Source organism: Prionailurus viverrinus, chromosome D4 (assembly GCF_022837055.1).
Source record: "Prionailurus viverrinus isolate Anna chromosome D4, UM_Priviv_1.0, whole genome shotgun sequence".
NCBI lineage: Eukaryota > Metazoa > Chordata > Mammalia > Carnivora > Felidae > Prionailurus > Prionailurus viverrinus.
Window position 1 is genome coordinate 77,348,572 of NC_062573.1, and position 18,957 is coordinate 77,367,528.

General features: G+C 45.4%; 1 protein-coding gene across 6 annotated transcripts in view; it reads left to right on the forward strand.

Moving 5' to 3' along the window:
* Positions 1–18,957, forward strand: part of DOCK8 (dedicator of cytokinesis 8) — a 230,314-nt gene that overhangs the window by 115,384 nt on the left and 95,973 nt on the right. The window lies entirely within an intron of this gene.

Genomic DNA, 18,957 nt, shown 5'->3' on the forward strand with positions numbered 1-18,957 from the left:
CTGTCTCTCTCAAAAATAAATATTTAAAAATTAAAAAAAAAAAGGGCAAATGCCCAGCCCCCACTGGGAGACCCCCTGGAGAGGACCAGGCAACTCCATCCACCTGACTTGGGAAACAATCCCAACATACCCTGGGGTATCAGGTGAGGTGAATTTGGCAAAGAGAAAGTCCTGGTTTATTAAGACGCTGCAACACAGCGGGAAACCTCTCCACATGGGGAGAGTATTTTCACAGCATAGCCCAGATGCTGCCAGCACTCCAGCATTCCTGCTAATTAATAATTGGTGGTTTCTGATGTGATTGGCCCTGGTGTAAGTCACTATCAAACAATACCTTCCTTAAATAACTGTCGAAATGACAACTCCCCATTCTTGTTTCTTGAGTTGTTTGAGTTTCACTTATTTTGGAACATGTAGCCTATTTTAATGGTTCTCAATTACTAAAGTACAAAAATGCAGAGTGAAAATTCTCTCACACTCCTAGCCATCCAATTGCCTGCCTTTGGGACACCCTTTTAAAGACGTGTGTGTGTATGTGTTTATATCTATTTGTTTTTATTCTCTTATTTACTCTATCAATATTGAGTACCTACAGTGTGCCAGGCCCTGTTCTAAACACTGGAGAAATACTGGTGAACAAAATAGATGAAAATCGTGTAAATTCTACCGTTCAGTCCTGTTTTTGGCCCATGGAAACGACCATTGTTATTAGTATGCATCCTTCTGGAGAGAAACAGTATCTGTACGAGCCAATATAGCCCTGGTGTTCTTCCCTTCACAAGGGCAAGTATAGCAAAATCTTCACCCTGTTCTGTACCTCGATTTCTTGTTGAATACCGTATTGGGGAGAGCACTGCTGTGTGAATACATAGAACTGCCTCTTTTTTTTTTTTTTTTTTTTACAGCTGCACTGAGTCTCATTCAGATGGATCATGATTTATTTAGCCCATGATCCTGAGCATCTAAGATGTTGCCAATCTTTTGTAACAAATGATGTTACAGTGAAAACAAACCTTCTATAACTTTTCACACCTGTGCAAGCCTGTTTATTGGCTAAATTCCTGCTTGTCACCCTTTCAAGGGATCTTTAAAGAACTCTAGCAGAGTTCTTTAGCCTGAAAACCCAGTCCTTGGTTTTTACTAGTCTTAGCAAGCAGTTGCTTGTGGAATATGGGGTTTATTATAAACTAGCATTTCATTTGGAACAATAGTGCCACACAGGCAAAAAGCAAAGAGAATTCCTGTTGCCTGAATTGTCCAGATACTTAAGTGCCCGCGCTTGACTTTGCTGTGGCAAGTTGGTCTGAAGAGTAAATTGGGAACACAGTCTCACCTTCCCGATGCCTTGCTCCAAAACTCGGGTGTCCTCCTCCTTTTTGGAATGAAAATCAGGAGGGAGCCAGTTAGCTAAGATGGCTTACCAACAAGTGCAAGTTTTGCAAAGCCAGCCTGCCACCACAACATTCAGCCACTTGGGGGCACAATTTGCTCACTTTCTAGGTGTAGACACATCTAGTTATTTTTTCCATTTCAAAGCAGATAGAGTCTTGATTTATTAAAGGAAAACACTTTTTTTTTTTTTGCTCTTGAAGCACAGGACCAAGAAAAACTGGAAAGGATCCCCATGTCCCGGAAGATGGCTATTGTCATTTTTTGCAGAGACAAGTATTCTAACCTGTCAACATCTGCCTTCTTTCCTTCGTCATGACCTTAGAAATCTGACATGTTTCGAATCACTATGTTGTGCATCTAAAACTTAGGTAACATCATGTGTCCACTCTACTCAGAAAAAAATTCTTTTAAAGAAAGGACGTGAGGGAGACAGTAATGAACTAGTGTCACAGAGGGTTCTGTGTTCGGTAATGTCACTGATGCCACATGTCACAGCCCCACATTTGTCCCTGGTTTATACTCCTCCCTTTTCTGTCCACTAAGTGTTAGTATGTGCGTCCTACTGAAAGATCCCATTCGTGCACTGAACGACGGTGAAAGTCATTTTTCCTTTGGATCCTTCATACAGCGCTCGGCAGACAGGCTGGCGCAGCGTCCTGTTTGGACGCAGACGGGCAGCGTAAGGTGGATGGGGCAGAAGCATCAGGGAAATGGTAACGAGAGTGAGACCCATCTGGGTCCACATTTGATGATGATGATGATGGTGATGTTGAGCAGTCAGCCCAGATTAGAAGGAGCCTCCTAAAATTCGAAAAGCCTGGTTTCTTTGATTTCTAGACTCTTGTAATTTCTTTTATTATTATTTTCACATGCGTTCTTGGAAGTGGCTTGTCCTCTGATGACGTATCCTTCAGAGAATTGTTCCCTGTTACTTCCTGCATCGTGCAGGGGGACCATGCAGGGGGAAACATCTTCCCTCCTCTGTAGCTTTTTCACCCTCAGTTCTGACTTTGTTGTGTACTTGATACATGATCTAAAGGTACAGGTTCATCCACTCTCCACCAGACGTGTTTGGCCATCTCTAAAGCAGAGGTATTTAAAAAAAATTATTTATGTTTATTTATTTTTGAGAGAGAGAGAGACAGGGTGTGAACGGGGGAGGGGCAGAGAGAGAGGGAGACCCAGAATCTGAAGCAGGCTCCGGGCTCTGAGCTGTCAGCACAGAGCCCGACACGGGGCTTGAACTCATGAATGCTGGGATCATGATCTGAGCCGAAGGCAGCTGCTTAACCTGATTGAGCCACCCAGGGACCCCTAAAGCAGAGGTATTTTAACAACCCTCCATGATGATGGACGTCCTGCGCTTTCTGGGCCTCAGACCTCACCCTTGGCCTTTCTCAGCAGAAGTCACAATGCCCTGAGGCCAAATATTAGACGCTGTGTTAGGGTCTTCCCAGGGGACAACGTGGGTACCGGTTGGGACAAGGCTGGCTAGCCCCATAACACAAAGTGAAATATATTTTATTTCAAATTTTACTGATTTAGATTCAGCTATTTACTGATAGGTAAGCAGGGAAGGACTGAGTGTTCCAGTGTAATGTAATTTTTGAAAATTATACAGTCGGATTTCATGGATATTTACCACTGAAAAAATGAATTTCACGTACCCACCAACCTAAATACCAAAAAGGTTATAAAACCAAAAATGTGCCCGTTCCACCTCATTTGTTTTATGTTCTTTGTTTGGCAACCTTCAGGAGGTAAACTGGGATCCATGCAGCTGTGTAGAAATAGCCATCTTCTAGTTCACTAAGGATGACAGTCGAGGAATTCAACTTCCTGGCTCATTTGAATGGTTTTAAAGAGATTTCCGTGCCTCGGGCTAAAAATTAGACATTTAGCAATAAGAACATCTCAAAGCTGATGTCTCAGTTTTTCCTAGAGTTTCTTTTTTCTGTTTAATTAACTTATTTATTTTGAGGGGCGAGGGGCAGAGAGATAGGGACAGGTAATCCCAAGAAGGCTCTACGTAGACAGATCCCAGGAACGATGAGATGGTGACTTGAGCCGAAAGGAAGAGCCAGTGGCTTAACCTGCTGAGCTGCCCAGGTGCCCGAGTTTCAGGTTTTAAAACCTTCACACCTGTGCTTCCTTTTGGCCCTGGCCACTTTTTTTTTTTTTAATTTTTTTTTTAACATTTATTTATTTTTGAGACAGGGAGAGACAGAGCATGAACCAGGGAGGGTGAGAGAGAGAGGGAGACACAGAATCTGAAACAGGCTCCAGGCTCTGAGCCGTCAGCACAGAGCCTAACGTGGGGCTCGAACTCATGGACCGTGAGATCATGACCTGAGCCGAAGTTGGACGCTTAACTGACTGAGCCACCTAGGCGCCCCTGGCCACTTTCTTCTTGATTGGTGTTTTTTCTCTCATCAGGGTCCCAAGACCAGTGCAACAGCCTTTCTGAGATGCCTTCTTGGGTCCAAAGACAGGAAGCAGACCAGTTTCTTCATCCTGTGGCTAGATTTACATCACTGCCATGTCGGGCTGCCAGTTCACACCCCCATGGGGACACACACACACACACACACACACACACACACACAGTACTCCATTTCACCTTTGAGAAAATTGAGAAAGAGACAAACCCAGAAACCTTGGCTCCTCCCACGCTCGGAGTTCTGTTCTCTCTTGTCCTCATGCATCACTAGCCTTTACATATCCCGGTTGCAAAACTTTTTACTTCACCATCGTTGAGCCGCATGCTGCCAAAGGACACATCACCCAGGACACTTGGGTGCTGCTGTAATTCTCCCGTAACATCAGTGAGACGTTCCTAGTGAGGAGAGGAAGAGGGAAGGGAGGTGATCCGTTCTCCTGGGATGGACTTTCTCCCGCTGTCCTCACCAGCCAACCCACGCGTGGGGGAGTGGATTGACCGATGGCTGCTTTTGCTTTTGTAAAGAACAGTCCTGGCTTTGTGAAAAAGCAAACCGAGAACACTCAGGCTCCCCAGGCCCCCTTCCAGCCAATATTTTGACACCGGTAAAACTTCGTTGAGACCAAACCTGAGGAGCAACTTTAATGGGGACAAGTGGGAGGAAGTGTCTTTACCAAACAGGACCATTCAGCCTGGAGGGAGGCTTCTGTGGTGCCAAGGAAAAGTACCCATGATCATAGTCAAGAGACTCTCGGTTTCCTCATCTGTGAAATGGGATACCTCTGGGATACTTGGGGAGATGAATAGAGACTTTGCGCATGAACGTGCTTTGTGAAATGTAAACCGCTCTACAATACACCTCTTAATTGTTTTACTTGTGTTAAGTGTTTGCGTTTAACCTGATCGTAAACTCCTTGAGGGTAGTACGTTGCTCCCTGATTCAGGACCTAACACTGTTTATGCAAGTGGTGGAACCCGCTTGCTCCCTAAATGCTTTTGGTACTGGCATGTGGGAGGGGTAGAGGCAGATTGGTTTTTAGCTGATTCGCCGATATTTTGCTCTGGTTGGTGGCATCTGGGAGCCAGTTGCGTCCCTTATGTCTCTAGCGCCCCGATTATCTCCTCTGCAAGGCACTGGTATAGCCAGGGTGACTTCCCCAGCTTGCCTTGTGTGGTCTGTCTCTGAGATTCAACTCCAAGCAGGTGCCCGGGGAAGGCATGACTCTCATGGGAAGCTGTTTTGATGCAATCTCTTCATTGGGGATTGGATTGGACCTACCACTTGGATTGGAAGACCTCAGTCTTACCATAGTCTTGTTTCAGAAGGTTAGCCCTGGTCTTGTGAAGGTCAGGAGAGCAGACAGTTGATGACTAACTTTGATACTATTACGGCTGGAAAAGAGGCCCTATTTCTCTTGTGCCCCTGGAGGGGCTCCTTTCTCACCAATCATCGAAAATGAAAGATCGTCTGCAGTTCTTTTAAATGCCGCAAAGCTGGCATTGAAACCGCCCATTGGTAACTCACGTAAAATTTTTTGATATTCCTATTGTTTTCTTCACGGTTTTTCTTCCCTGGTCCTGGAATTCAGGCCAGGCCGTATTTGACGAGTTAGATTCTGTGCGGATGACGTAGCAGACTGTGAGTTTTTAGGATTTACTCAGCAGGCAGGCCACGTTCAGCGAATGGCATTGACAGAGTGGAATAGAGGGGGGGCTTGTGAAGGGTGGAAAGTTTCCCTCGTGATGTCCAGGGTCTATTGACGCATCAGGACGGGATGGTAGGCACGCTGTCTGGTAAAGATATTCCAACCAAAGTTCCCGGCCAGCTCGCTAGCGATAGTGAGTGTCAGGCGAACCCTTTCTTTTTGCACGGTACGCATGTAGAGCTTTCCCTGTGAGGATCAGGAACTTGCCAGAAATTTAGCATTTACCTAATACGTGGTTCTGTAGACATGTCAGCACCTCCCAGCAGTTTCCCTGCTTGATTCGAGGATATTGGGTGTGTGTGGCCATTTGTAGAAGTCGTGGAGGAAGACACCTGCAGCGGGAGTGATGTTTGATGTTGCTAAGTGTGAACCCCAAGGCGGGTCTGGGGCAGAGGTGGGTGAGGGAGGCCAGACGCACAGCTCTGGAGGTGGTACCTCCAAAGTCGTTGAGACCCCTACGTGTCCCTCCGAGGTCGCTGATTTTTCCAGGGACTGTGGTAGCTGGTGTTGTCACAGAATTGCTGTAGTACTGAGCACAACGCCACCACAACAGACAAACGGGAGCGGGCCACCTGCTGATTTCATGAGGTCTCGAGTGTCTTCTCCCAGAGTCACGTTGAAAGGAGCCCAAACTCTGGCCTGAGAATCCGTGTCTCTGGCCAGCAGCCAACGTGCTGACTCTGTGTGTCTCCAGGGCAAGGAGAGGTGCAGCCCATGACAATGACAGTTACTCCAGCCCTCCTAGTGGTCTGGGGGTGGGCACAGACCATCACACTGGTGATGAGCCTGGGGATTGAGAACTCCTCCCTACCCTGCCTCCTCACCCCTACCACGGAGCACCATACCTGTCCTTTGAAAAGCTTGCACACCTAGCAGAACGGGTCTCTTTTGAATGATGTTGACACGTTCACCTGGCCACTATGCTGGGGCCACCTGCCACATGCCAGGCACCGTGCTTGGTGCTGAAAGAGACCAGGAGTGACGCCTCTCTTTGGAGGCATAGCCCGGGTCTCCTAAGAGACACCGGAACCACTTACAAAAATGCCAACCCGCTGACAGCCATGCATGCAACTTTGTCCTACAGCCACCTTGAGATATTTGCAAGTTCCCCCACCTCCAAAACCCAGACAAGCCTCCTCTCTCCCAAGCACCCAAAGCAGGTGTGTGTTTATAGAGGGAGCTGGTGGGGGGGGCACTGGGACGATTTATGTCTTCGTACACCCACTATTTCTCCCAACTGCATTACTTTCTTCCCCCACCCAAACCAAGGGATCTGACAATATTAAAACCCATCAGAGGGTGCCTGGGTGGCTGAGTCCATTGGGTGTCCAACTTCAACTCAGGTCATGATCTCACGGTCCGTGAGTTTGAGCCCCGCGTTGGGCTCTGTGCTGACAGCTCAGAGCCTGGAGCCTGCTTCGGATTCTCCCTCTCTCTCTGTCCCTCCCCCATGCAAGCTCTCTCTCTCTCTCTCTCTCTCTGTCTTAAAAATAAATAAACATTAAAAAAAAACATCAGGAACGATACAGCAAGTGTTTTAATGAAAAGTTTTGACTTACTCACAGGCTGGGATTTTTTGTTATCTTTTTCAAGGGGTGGGGGACTAAATAAAGTCTCTGCCCCAAACCAAAGGAAAAAATAAAAAAGTCAGTTGTAGCCACAGCAGAGACTGGAAATTTTCTGGTATGTGTATGTATTTTTGTCAGCTGGGCAGATTTGTTCTAGGAAAGTATGTGCAAAGCCTGGAAAAAATGTGCTCCTTCTGTGCTTTCAAAGAACATACAAGTTGGTTCATGTTCATCAGCCACGTGACAGTCCTGTCTGGTGGTCTCCTAAAAAATGCAGCCCGGTCCAGATTTTGCCTCAAAACAGTCTTTAAAACCTGAATGTTAAGGCTTTTACGAAGCCAAAGATTATTGAAATGTTTGTTCTGTTTTTAGTTGGGGAAGCTTTCATTAAAAATTTGCTGTGTTAGGGAAGAAGGAAGGATGTTTGTGGTCAGTACTTCTGGGCATTATTCTTACCTTTGACCCGACCTGTCACAGCCTGCTGAAGAGACATTAATTAATTCAGGTAATGGAATCAGAAGTAGACCCAAACAAAAATTACTGATATGTTTATTTATTTTTAATTTTTTTAAAATATTTATTTATTTTTGAGAGAGAGAGACAGAGAGAGCATGAGTTGGGGAGGGGCAGAGAGAGAGGGAGACACAGAATGTGAAGCAGACTCCAGGCTCCGAACTGTCAGCACAGAGCCCGACACGGGGCTCGAACCCATGAACTGTGAGATCATGACCTGAGCTGAAATCAGACGCTCAACCAACCGGGCCACCCAGGCATCCCTGATTTATGATGTTAGTAATTCTCTAATTTTTATCCTTAGTTGGAGATTAGATTGATGCCAAAAAGGCTCTTTCAATATTAAGAACCTTATCTGATAGGTCGTCATTATGTTATATTCTTTAGGCCAGGAGGATAACACTGAGATCCAGTCAAGAGGCAGAAATTTTATAAGGTGTAAAGCAATGTTTAAAGGAATCACATGTTTGGGGCACCTGGGTGGCTCAGTCGGTTGAGCATCTGACTTTGGCTCAGGTCATGATCTCACAGTTTGTGGGTTCGAGCCCCGCGTCAGGCTCTGTGCTGACAGCTCAGAGCCTGGAGCCTGCTTTGAATTCTGTGTGTGTGTCTCTGTCTCTGCCCCTAACCCACTCGCATTCTGTCTCTGTCTCCCTCAAAAATAAATAAACATTAAGAAAAAATTAAAAAAATAAATAAAGGAATCATGTGTTTAAATGTCAGCAAATACCTGACCTATGCTTTTTAAAACCATATGTTGTCTATTGCTGCAGCTTTGCAGCATGAATCAACAAACAGGGGCTCATGGGTGGCTCAGTCGGTTAAGCGTATGAGTCCTGATTTCAGCTCAGGTCATGTCTCACGGTTTGTGAGATTGAGCCCCACTTCGGGCTCTGCATTGACAGTGAGGAGCCTGCTTGGGATTCTCTATCTCCCTCTCGATGCCTCTGCATCCCCCCACCACCTCTCCCTCTCAAAATAAATAAAAAACATTTTTTTAAAAAAATCAACAGGCACTCATGATGTCACAGTCCATGTGGTTTGTCCAGGTGTGGCTTAGCTGGGTGCCGCTGACTCTGGGCTCTCAAAGGCCACAGTCAAGATGGCAGCTAAGGCTGCGGTGGCTCCATGAGTCAACTAGGGAAGGATTCGCTTCCACGCTCACTCGTGTGGTTGTTGACAGGATTCAGTTCCTCTTGGATTGTAAAGGCTTTAGTTCCTCGCTAGCTATTGGCAAGGGGCCTCCTTGAATATTTCACTGTGTTGGTCTCTCCATGGGGCAGCTTAACAACATGGCAATTGGCTTCCTCAGAATAGGCAGGAGAGAGGTTCTGTGTGTAAGCAAGACAGAAGCCAGAGTCTTTATGTAAAACTGACCTCCAAAGTGACATCCTGTGACTTCTGCTGTGTTCTCTTGGTTAGAAACAAGTCACTGGGTCCAGCCCACACTCAAGGGGAGGGTATTACGCAGGGCAAGAATACCAGGAGGCAGGGGTTCCTGGGAGCCATCTTGGAAGCCACTACCCCAGTTTGGAACCAACTACAAAAGCTGGGGTGCTCCAGTTGTGTGAATTTGAAGGAGTCTAAAGAGGTAGAAAGAGGAGTGACAGAGGGCGGAGTACCCCTGTGGATGCTGAGGACACCACTTGCCGTGGAGAATCTTCCGGTCAGCCTGGTATGTTTCCAGGACATCTGCAATACATCGCTCCCTAGTAGAAAAACAACCACTTCTTGACAGATCCTCAAAGGTGAGAAGAGTCTCCACGCCTGCCCCTCAGTAACCCACACTCCAAAAAACAAGTCCGCAATATAGAAAGAAAAAAAAATTTTTGTTACGGGGTTTAAAACCAATAATCCCAAGTTTTCTTAGAATCGGTAGTGAGGAATAATAACCTGAAGCTATACATACGAGGGAGCGTGTTCACTTTTCTGCTTGCCCGGTATGCCAGCACCTCACCCCCACCCTCCCTCACACCCCACCATGCTCTCACCTCCCAAGCATCTGTGAATCTGTGTACTTCTAAAATCTATATCAAGTCCTCTGGGTGAAGTGGTAAATGTAGGTGTGGAAGGGTGAGCTGTGCACAAGGTCTGAAATGTATACTGCCAAAGTAGTTCAGTTCCAATCCCTCCCGTGTAGATAACATACATTCTTATTAAACATTTTCTAGTCATCCAAAAAAAAAAGAAGAAGAAAAGAAATCATTGAAAATAGGGGTCTAATGGGCACCTGGGTGGCGCAGTCCGTTAAGCGTCCGACTTCAGCCAGGTCACAATCTCGCAGTTCGTGAGTTCGAGCCCTGCGTCGGGCTCTGGGCTGATGGCTCAGAGCCTGGAGCCTGTTTCCGATTCTGTGTCTCCCTCTCTCTCTGCCCCTCCCCCGTTCATGCTCTGTCTCTCTCTCTGTCCCAAAAATAAATAAACGTTAAAAAAAAAATTAAAAAAAAAAAAAGAAAATAGGGGTCTAATAAACCAACTGGGGGCTTGATCTATTCAACACATTTCTGAGCCCCCCCCCCATGGGGGAGTCACAATGAATATCCAAACAACAGACCTGAAAACCACATCCTGGGTCCCGTGGGGGTAGCTGGGAGTTGGGAGAGATGCGGTTATCCAGTAAATGTTTTGACTGTTTTGTCAGGGTCAAGTTAAGAAGGTTTTAGGATTAAAAAAAATATGTGGAATAAAAAAATTTGGATTTGGGACCTTTCTGTGTTTTGTCACTCCTTTTCATGTGAAGGATCCAGATCCGGATCCAGCTTCACAATTAATAATGACCCCCTGTTCCTTTCCATCCCCTGTCTCCACTCACACCGACAGTCCATAAATCCAGCCTCTTTGTAAGGAGGAAAGGAATCAAGAAAACGAATTCATACAAAGGTGGGAGTGGATGATGTTTAAACCTCTTAATATTTGAAATCTAAGCAGTGTTTCAAAAAAAAATATTTGGTAACATGGATATCTTAATTGGTAAAATTTCATTTAGCTCAACAAAGTATGGCTTAAAAAAATATTTCAAGCAAGCTTGGAGAGAGATTTACTTTTTTCCTAAAGCAGTCAGTTTTCCCAAGCAGGTTTCAAATTTTTATGTGTATTTATGATTCTTTTCAAAGGAAATCTGGTCCAGATAAGACTTGAGATTGTAAATGTCCCAACTTTCCCTTGAGTCTTGTACTGTTGAAAACTAGTTGACTTTTTTTTTAAGTTTATTTTGAGAGAGAGAGAGAGGGAGAGAGAGACTCCCAAGCAGGCCCCATGCTGTCAGTGCACAGCCTGGCATGGGTCTCGAACCTACAAATGGTGAGAATGTGACCTGAGCCGGAATCAAGAGTCAGATGCTCAACTGACTGAGCCACCCGGGTGCCCCAAAACTCTAATTGACTTTTCTTTTTTTTTTAAGTGTTTAATTTTGAGAGAGAGAGAGAGAGCATGAGCAGGGGAGGGGCAGACAAAGAGACACACACAGAATCTGAAGCAGGCTCCAGGCTCCAAGCTGTCAGCACAGAGCCCAACACAGTGCCAGAACCCATGAACTGGGAGGTCATGATCTGAGCCAAAGTTGGACATTTAACTGACTGAGCCACCCAGGTGCCCGTCTAGTTGACTTTTTTTTTCTTTTTTTTTTTTAAGTGTGTTTATTTTTGACAGAGGGAGAGAGAGAGAGAGACAGAGCATGAGTGGGGGAGGGGCAGAGAGAGAGGGAGGCACAGAAGCAGGCTCCAGGCTCTGAGCTGTCAGCACAGAGCCCGACGTGGGGCTCGAACTCACAGACCGCGAGATCATGACCTGAGCCGAAGTCGGATGCTCAACCAAATGAGCCATCCAGGCGCCCCTAGTTGACTTTTCTTAAACAAGTAACTGTTTAAGCGCTCATGTGCATTCACATGTGTCTAAAAGGTGGCATTCTCTCGGCCCCAGCTTGAAGTCCTGCTTTATTTATTAAGAGTGCTGGTTTTCCAAACTCTCACTTAAGAGGAACTTTATGAATCATAAAAATAAGGAATAGGATTGATGTAATAGGAAAGGTGCTCTACAAATGTCATAGGAGCTGTGTCTAGTTCATGTTCAAAGACAATGTAATAAAAGTTCTGTATAAAGACACCATATGTGGTGCTCAAACTATAGTTCATCAGTTGAGAAAACATGGACGTTCCTTACCCCTACCCCCATCTTGAAAAGTGCTATGATAAGAGTTACTGAAGTTCACTGTTGTTTTGCTTTGTTTTTCCCTCTCTCTTGTTTTCTGTTTTTGAGCACTTTTTTTTTTTAAAGCATAACAGGACCATAGAGAGAGAATGCTGGGTCATTTATTGCAGTGTTTCTAAACAATTGGGTAACATTGTGTCTCTGGCCTCTTAACTGCATTTGCTTTTTGTAGAGCTGGGGGGTAGGGGTCCCCAAAGTTCAGAATGTGGTCCCAGCGCATGTACAAAACATTGCGGCCTGGCCTCCTGAGCTCAGCGGTTACTGAGGGACGAGCTCGTGATGCCATCCCCAGCGCCTCCTTCGAATCCTGTGCGGTTTCCCAGGGCAGGTGGCCTCGTGTGGGCTCTGACTGGGGGCCCCAGGACAGAGCCTTTGACAGTCCCTTTCTCTCTCTCTGAATTCTGAAGCTGGAGCGTGCCCTGCATCCTACACGTGAGGGTTTTCCTTTCCACCTTCCATGGACCCCTTTGTAAATTTGTGCTTCGATCTAACCTTAAGTATTAGACACAGAAACAAACGCAGGTCATGGCGTGAGACCGTAGAATGTGAAGACAGGACATGGAAAATGCCTCATTTTTATGCATTTATTTATAAACCTCATTGTAAAAATAATTTGGGGCAGCTTAAGGGGGCTGTATAGCAAGGATCAAATTTCTGAGTAGAAGGTAAATAAGGAGAGGGCAATCAATGTAAATCTGGGTAGGGTTAATACCAGGACATATCTTAATGTCTTCGGCAGTCCCTAAAAAAGTTAGCTGCACATTTGACCTCTTGCTTCCTGGCAGCCAAGCAAAAACACAACATCAACAAAGGGAAACAGGATGAACTACAGGATTCATATTTCTGACAAATGAAAAACATACCAGTTCTCTTGGATCCGTGCTGCTCGAACTTGAATGTGCGTTTGAATCATCTGGGGTGTTGTTAAAATGCAGGTTCTGATTCAGCAGGTCTGTGACGTCCTAACTGGCTCCCGGGTGGTGCCGATGCGGGCGCTTTGCTCCTCCCAGGACGTCCTTTGAGTCGCAGAGCCTTAGCTCCCTCATAAGCACGTATTTACAAAGCATGCCGCCGCTTAAAACGTTAGGTTTGCAGGTTTCCTAGGTAATTCTAGGCTATAGCAAATATTGAGCTCTCAGATTTCTGACTCCAATTTGCTCTTGATGTATTTCAAACATCAAAACCTCCAATAGCAAGGGACAGGACCCACCCTCCAAAGCCAACTGTATTATTTCATGCCTTAAAAAAAAAAAAAACTTACCGTTTGGGCGAACTTCCTTCTGCCCTTGTAAATAATAAATTAGAAGACTACGTTATAATAAAGTTCTGGTCAGTCTGTGGACCGAAGAGACATTTGCTGCTGTTCTTAGAAATAGTGATGGGTATGTGCACTGGGTCTGGCCTCAGGGCACCTGGATCTGAATCCCACTGTGCCTTTTGCTAACTGTTACCTCGGGCAGATTACACATCCTCCCTGTGCCTCTGTTTTATCATCTGCTAAGTGAAGTTGGGTCAAATACTGTTAGCTGTTTTTATTATTACATTTAAGACATATTTTCCTGGCAGTGAAATGTGGATGATAAATGAAACCACAGCTGCTCATCTGGCACGACCACCTTAAAAGAATGTATCTAGATTCGCAATTTCCTTTGGAAGGTTTGAGTAAGTCGCAGACAACTTTAAGATCACCGATATTAACAGGCGCTTGAATTTCGTCCTGTTAGATTCAAAGTCAGTTGCTAACACATTACTAAAAGGAGTGAGAGCCACCAACCTTTCCCCGTAGTTTTCAAATGAGGGCATCTCATTTATGCAGGCGGTTTTGCTGTATTTCCACGTCAGCAAATAGTTCATCGATTCTTTGGCTCTGTCTTTGCAAAAAGGGCTAGAGTTATTTTTTAAGTTTATTTATTTATTTTGAAAGAGAGAAAGCGCACAACTAGGGAAGGGGCAGAGAGAGAGTGAGAGTGAGAGTGAGAGAGAGAGAGAGAGAGAGAGAGTCAGAGAGTCAGGCTCCCAAGCAGGCTCCACACCACCAGTGCAAAGCCTGATGCGGGAGCTCAAACTCACAAACTGTGAGATCGTGACCTGAGCTGAAGTCAGACTCTTAACTGACTGAGCCACCCAGGTGCCTCAGAAAGGAAGTTTTTAAACACAAGAAAAGAAAAAGAAATACTTTGAAATTACCAAAGTAGGGTGAGCATGGTTATGGAGGAAACCGGAGAGCTTTTTATGCAGTATGTTTCAGTGTGTTGTATCAGGAGAGCCGGGTACTAATTTACCACCCCATCTACTTCAGCCTGTATTGCTAGTGGTCCTCTGGGAAACAACACATGGGTCTCAAGCTTTAGGAGCGCTAATAAAATAGCAAAACTGATTTTGCTGGCATTTTATTCTCCCTCTACTGCATATCCGTAGCCAAGATCCTTTTAAGGTCTCCCTAAACCTGAAGCACCTGACCACGTGTTATTTAAAACATACTGAGATCGGGGTGCCTGGGTGGCTCAGTCAGTTAAGGGTCCAGCTTTAGCTCAGGTCGTGATCTTGCGGTTCATGAGCCTGAGCCCCACATCGGGCTGTCTGCTGTCAGTGTGGAGCCTGCTTGGGATCCTCTGTCTCCCTCTCTCTGCCCATCCCCCCTCTCAAAAATAAATGTTAAAAAATTAAAAAGAATATATTGAGATGCATGTACTTCCCCATTTTATATATATATATATATATACACACACACACACACACATATATATATATATATATATATAGTCTGCAAAGTATGGGAAAATTTTTTCACCTCTAGGTTAAACTCAGTAGAGTTGCCATTGATGAACTGACAAAACGTTATACGTAGTAAGCAGTTGATTTTATTTATTTTAACAAAGCTGATCTCACTACGATGCCTCCACTCGGCTTTTCTTTTTCTTTGCAATTTTTTTTAATGTTTATTTATTTTTGAGAGAGACACAGAGTGTGAGCAGGGGAGGGGCAGAGAGAGAGGGAGACACAGAATCCGGAGCAGGCTCCAGGCTCTGAGCTGTCAGCACAGAGCCCAATGCGGGACTTGAACCCACAAACCACGGATCATGACCTGAATTGAAGTCGCTTAAGCAACTGAGCCACCCAGGCGCCCCCAAGTAAGCACTGAGTTTTGGAATCATGCAGCACCTGGCTGGCTTAGTCAGAAGAGTGTGCAACTCTTGATCTCTGGGTCGTGAGTTTGAGCCCCATGCTGGAGGTAGAGATTACTTAAATACATTTAAAAAATAGTAAAATGAATAAAATCATTAATTGTGATTTTGAGATTTTACTTTTCATATTTTGGAGCTAATAATGTTGGAGGCCTCAGACATTTTCATGAAACCCTAAGATGTTCCTCAATCTTGGGCTCCTGCCTGTCATCCTGAGGGGAAAGTGGCCGTGCCCACAAGCCAGTCCCAGTCCTTGGCATGAAGTCATCATTGCTGCACATGTGGAAGGAAATAGATGCCAGTTGGAACTGGAGGAGAGCTCCCTCATAAAGAGCATTTTGTCCTTTGCTGGGGGGCTGTGAGGAGGCGGGGAGAAGGTTTATCATAGACATGGGGAAAGAGAGAAAGCAAGGGGGAGCTAAAAAAAAAAGAGGTGCACACACACAGATTGAAGATAGACAGAGACAGAGAGACGTTGAAAGATGGAGAGAGAAACCTGGAGAGATGGACCAGTTCCCTAAGTAACGTATACTGAGGCCTCAGCCCTGAAGAGTGTTGGTGGTTGCCCACTAAAGCACACTCAGCTGATGCCATCTTGATAGGAAGACCATCTTCAGTGACATCTGCGTTTACAGCTGACAAAGCACTTCTCAGGGGTTAGTGCATTGGAGACTCATCTCCAACCTTTTTCTTACAGGTGAGGAAATAGACTTGTCCACCTTACACTGAGAGAGCATTCTCTAGTTTTTTAAAGGACATTTCCACCCCTCTCTCATTTGGTAAGGACCACTGATCACAGGTCTCCGTCGAGGCCCATCTTCCCTGGCATAAAAGCAGCTTAAATTTTGGGTATTACTGATCTTCAAAAGAAGGTGGGGACAACTCCAGTCACAAAATCAGCAACCTAAAAATTTTCTTTTAGATTTATTTTTTAAGAGAGAGCACGAGCAGGGGAGGGGCAGAGAGAGAGGGAGACACAGAATCTGAAGCCGGCTCCAGGCTCTGAGCTGTCAGCACAGAGCCTGACATGGGGCTCAGACCCACAAAGTGTGAGATCATGACCTGAGCCAAAGTCGGACACCCAACCGACTAAGCTACCCAGGCACCCCACCCCCTCCTTTTTTTTTAAAAGTATGTACTTGATATTACTACTTTGTCATAAGTTCTTTTCTGAAATAACAGAAAGAAAACCAAAACGGACACCAATTCCATTTCTAAATCAAATTGCTTTTTTTACTTCCCCGTTATCATCTATTACACCTCACCCTTTGTGCCTATTCAGTTTCTGGATATTTACAGCCTTGTCCTAGGTAAAATTTTATATTCTGAATTCTCACGCCAACATTGTTCAAGGAGGATGAGCCAATGAACGCACTTCAGGCTCACTTTCAAAGAGACACAGGAGAAGCACCAAGGACTGTTTGACCTTGAACCTTGATCCTCTTTAGGATTTCCAAGATCCTGTAAGTAAAATATTCTCAGAGTCTAGAAGGCTAGGTTTCTGGCTTTATGACATGACCAGGTGGTCCTCCATCCATTCCTTTGGGAGGAAGTGACACATTTTTTTGATTCCAAACATAGTTTGGGTTGCCATTCTCAGCAATGGAAGATACGTAAGCAGTCATGCCACAAAGGGTTACTCTGTACCACTGCTCTTTTTAACCAGGTTTTTTCTTTTTTTTTTTAATGATTATTTTTTTTATTTTGAGAGAGCACATGTGAGCAGGAGAGGGGTGGGGGGGGGGGAGGGAGAGAAAGAATGCCAAGCCGGCTTCATGCTGCTAGCACAGAGCCTGACTCGGCGCTCGATCTCACCAACTGTGAGATCATGACCTGAGCTGAAACTAAGAGACGCTTAACCGACTGAGCCTCCCAGGCACCCCTTAACTAGGTGTTTTCATAGGAGGCATAGCCCCAACTTGTTGATTCTTACCTCGTGGCTTATTTTCCAATCTGTCAAAATCGCAGTCAACACAGATTATCACCAAGGATCCACTCACCACAACACCGTCCACCACTGTTGTCAGCCGAACCCCCCCTCCGTGAAAATTGCAGCCTCCTCCCTCTCCCGCTCCAGCAACTTTAGCTTCTTGTCGCCTCTCTCCGTGCCTCACACACCTGGAACCAGCCGGTGCTGGAGCTCAGCCACCAGCAGGTGGACGCCTTCGTTCCTCTTGCCGAGCTGCCCGGCTCTTTTCTCCAGGCTCGGCTCTCTCTCCTGCTGGCCCTTTTGCATTAGCAGCTCCACTAGAGAGCGGTTCAACGTGTCCAGTCATTTCGACAGGTGCCCGATGTTCTCCTTGCTGTAGCTCGCCTGCTCCTTGAGCTGCACTCCAAGCTAGAGAAGCCTCTGGGAGAGAACACAGATGTCATCGTTGGAATAACAGGTTCTTTTCTTCGTTTTCTCACCCTGGAGAGAGAATATGCTAAACTGAGTAGGGCGCACACCGGTGTTCTTTGCATTATGGCTTTGCAGGATTTCTAGGTCCCCTGTGCTAAGCTGTTTTCAGGAAAGGTAATAGAAGACAGTCCCAAGGCGGTGAGGAGCAGGGAGAGTGTGGTCGCCAGTTGGATCTAAGAATGATCAAATTCTGCGAGTTTAACTTCTGACTTCCTGGAGCTGCTCAATTACAGCAGCTTAAAAATCATTGAATCAGTGGAAAAAATTCGAAGTTTCCAAAACAGTTTGTGATCAGAAGAAGCCATCGGATGTGGCTCTGGGAAGAAGGCTGTTGATGGATACCGGGTGTTCAGTTAAATGTCGTGACGTATAGAACCAAAGAAAACCGTTTTTGTCTGCGCTGAGGAAGATTGGATTGTACTACATGCACATACACTGGACCCACACTTAACTAAAGCAGCTTTCAAAATCGCTCGGCCATAACCAGTGATGCCTATTTTGGTTATAGGCTACCTTCTCAAGAATCATGAGATAACATAACTCTTAGGGTTTTTCTCCAGCTGATATGAGGCATATAATTTATCGCTTATAAAAATACAAGCTCATTTGTCAGTTTCTTGATAATCACCCTTACCTGGTTTAGACTCTGTGAATCACCCACCCTGCAGATAGATCTTCCCTCCCAAGAGATAACATTCTTGCTTTTCATATATTCATTTCTTTAAAAGCATGCATATTTGGGGCGCCTGGGTGGCGCAGTCGCTTAAGCGTCCGACTTCAGCCAGGTTACGATCTCCCGGTCCGTGAGTTCGAGCCCCGCGTCAGGCTCTGGGCTGATGGCTCAGAGCCTGGAGCCTGTTTCCGATTCTGTGTCTCCCTCTCTCTCTGCCCCTCCCCCGTTCATGCTCTGTCTCTCTCTGTCCCAAAAAATAAATAAACGTTGAAAAAAATAAATAAATAAAATAAAAATAAAAGCGTGCATATTTAACAAAACACATTACTTAGCATTGTGGAGGTAAGAAATAAAATGATCCTTGGGAGACACATCTTCCTTAAAAAAAAAATGTTTAGGCAAAACCATTTAACCTCCCTGGAATCAGGTTCCAGCTTGCAAAAAGGGACGTTGAACTAAATTCTCTTGAAGTTTCCCTCCACCCGTGTGTCCTGTGGAAAGCGCGTTCAGTATGGAGCAGGACCCTGAGCACCCATAGTGATGATGTTTGAGAACAAGGGTCCAGCACCCCTGTGGAAGCAATGTGCAAAATTGAAGAACAAGTGGGTCAGGTAGGCAGTGCCCCTGTACTGGGACGCGGGAGAAGAGTGTGAGGACAGCTCACCTGCTTATCCAGTCTGAGTGACGACGGTCGTGATTTACACAGACCCTTTGACCCACCTACTTCAAAGCATTTTTACAAACTTTCGCTCATTATTTCTTCAACCACAGCATAATTAAAGGTAGATTGGTGGGTTTTTTTTTATCCAATTAATTCAACAATGAAGAAACTGAACTTTATAGACCCTAAAGAGATTTTTCCAAAAGGACACT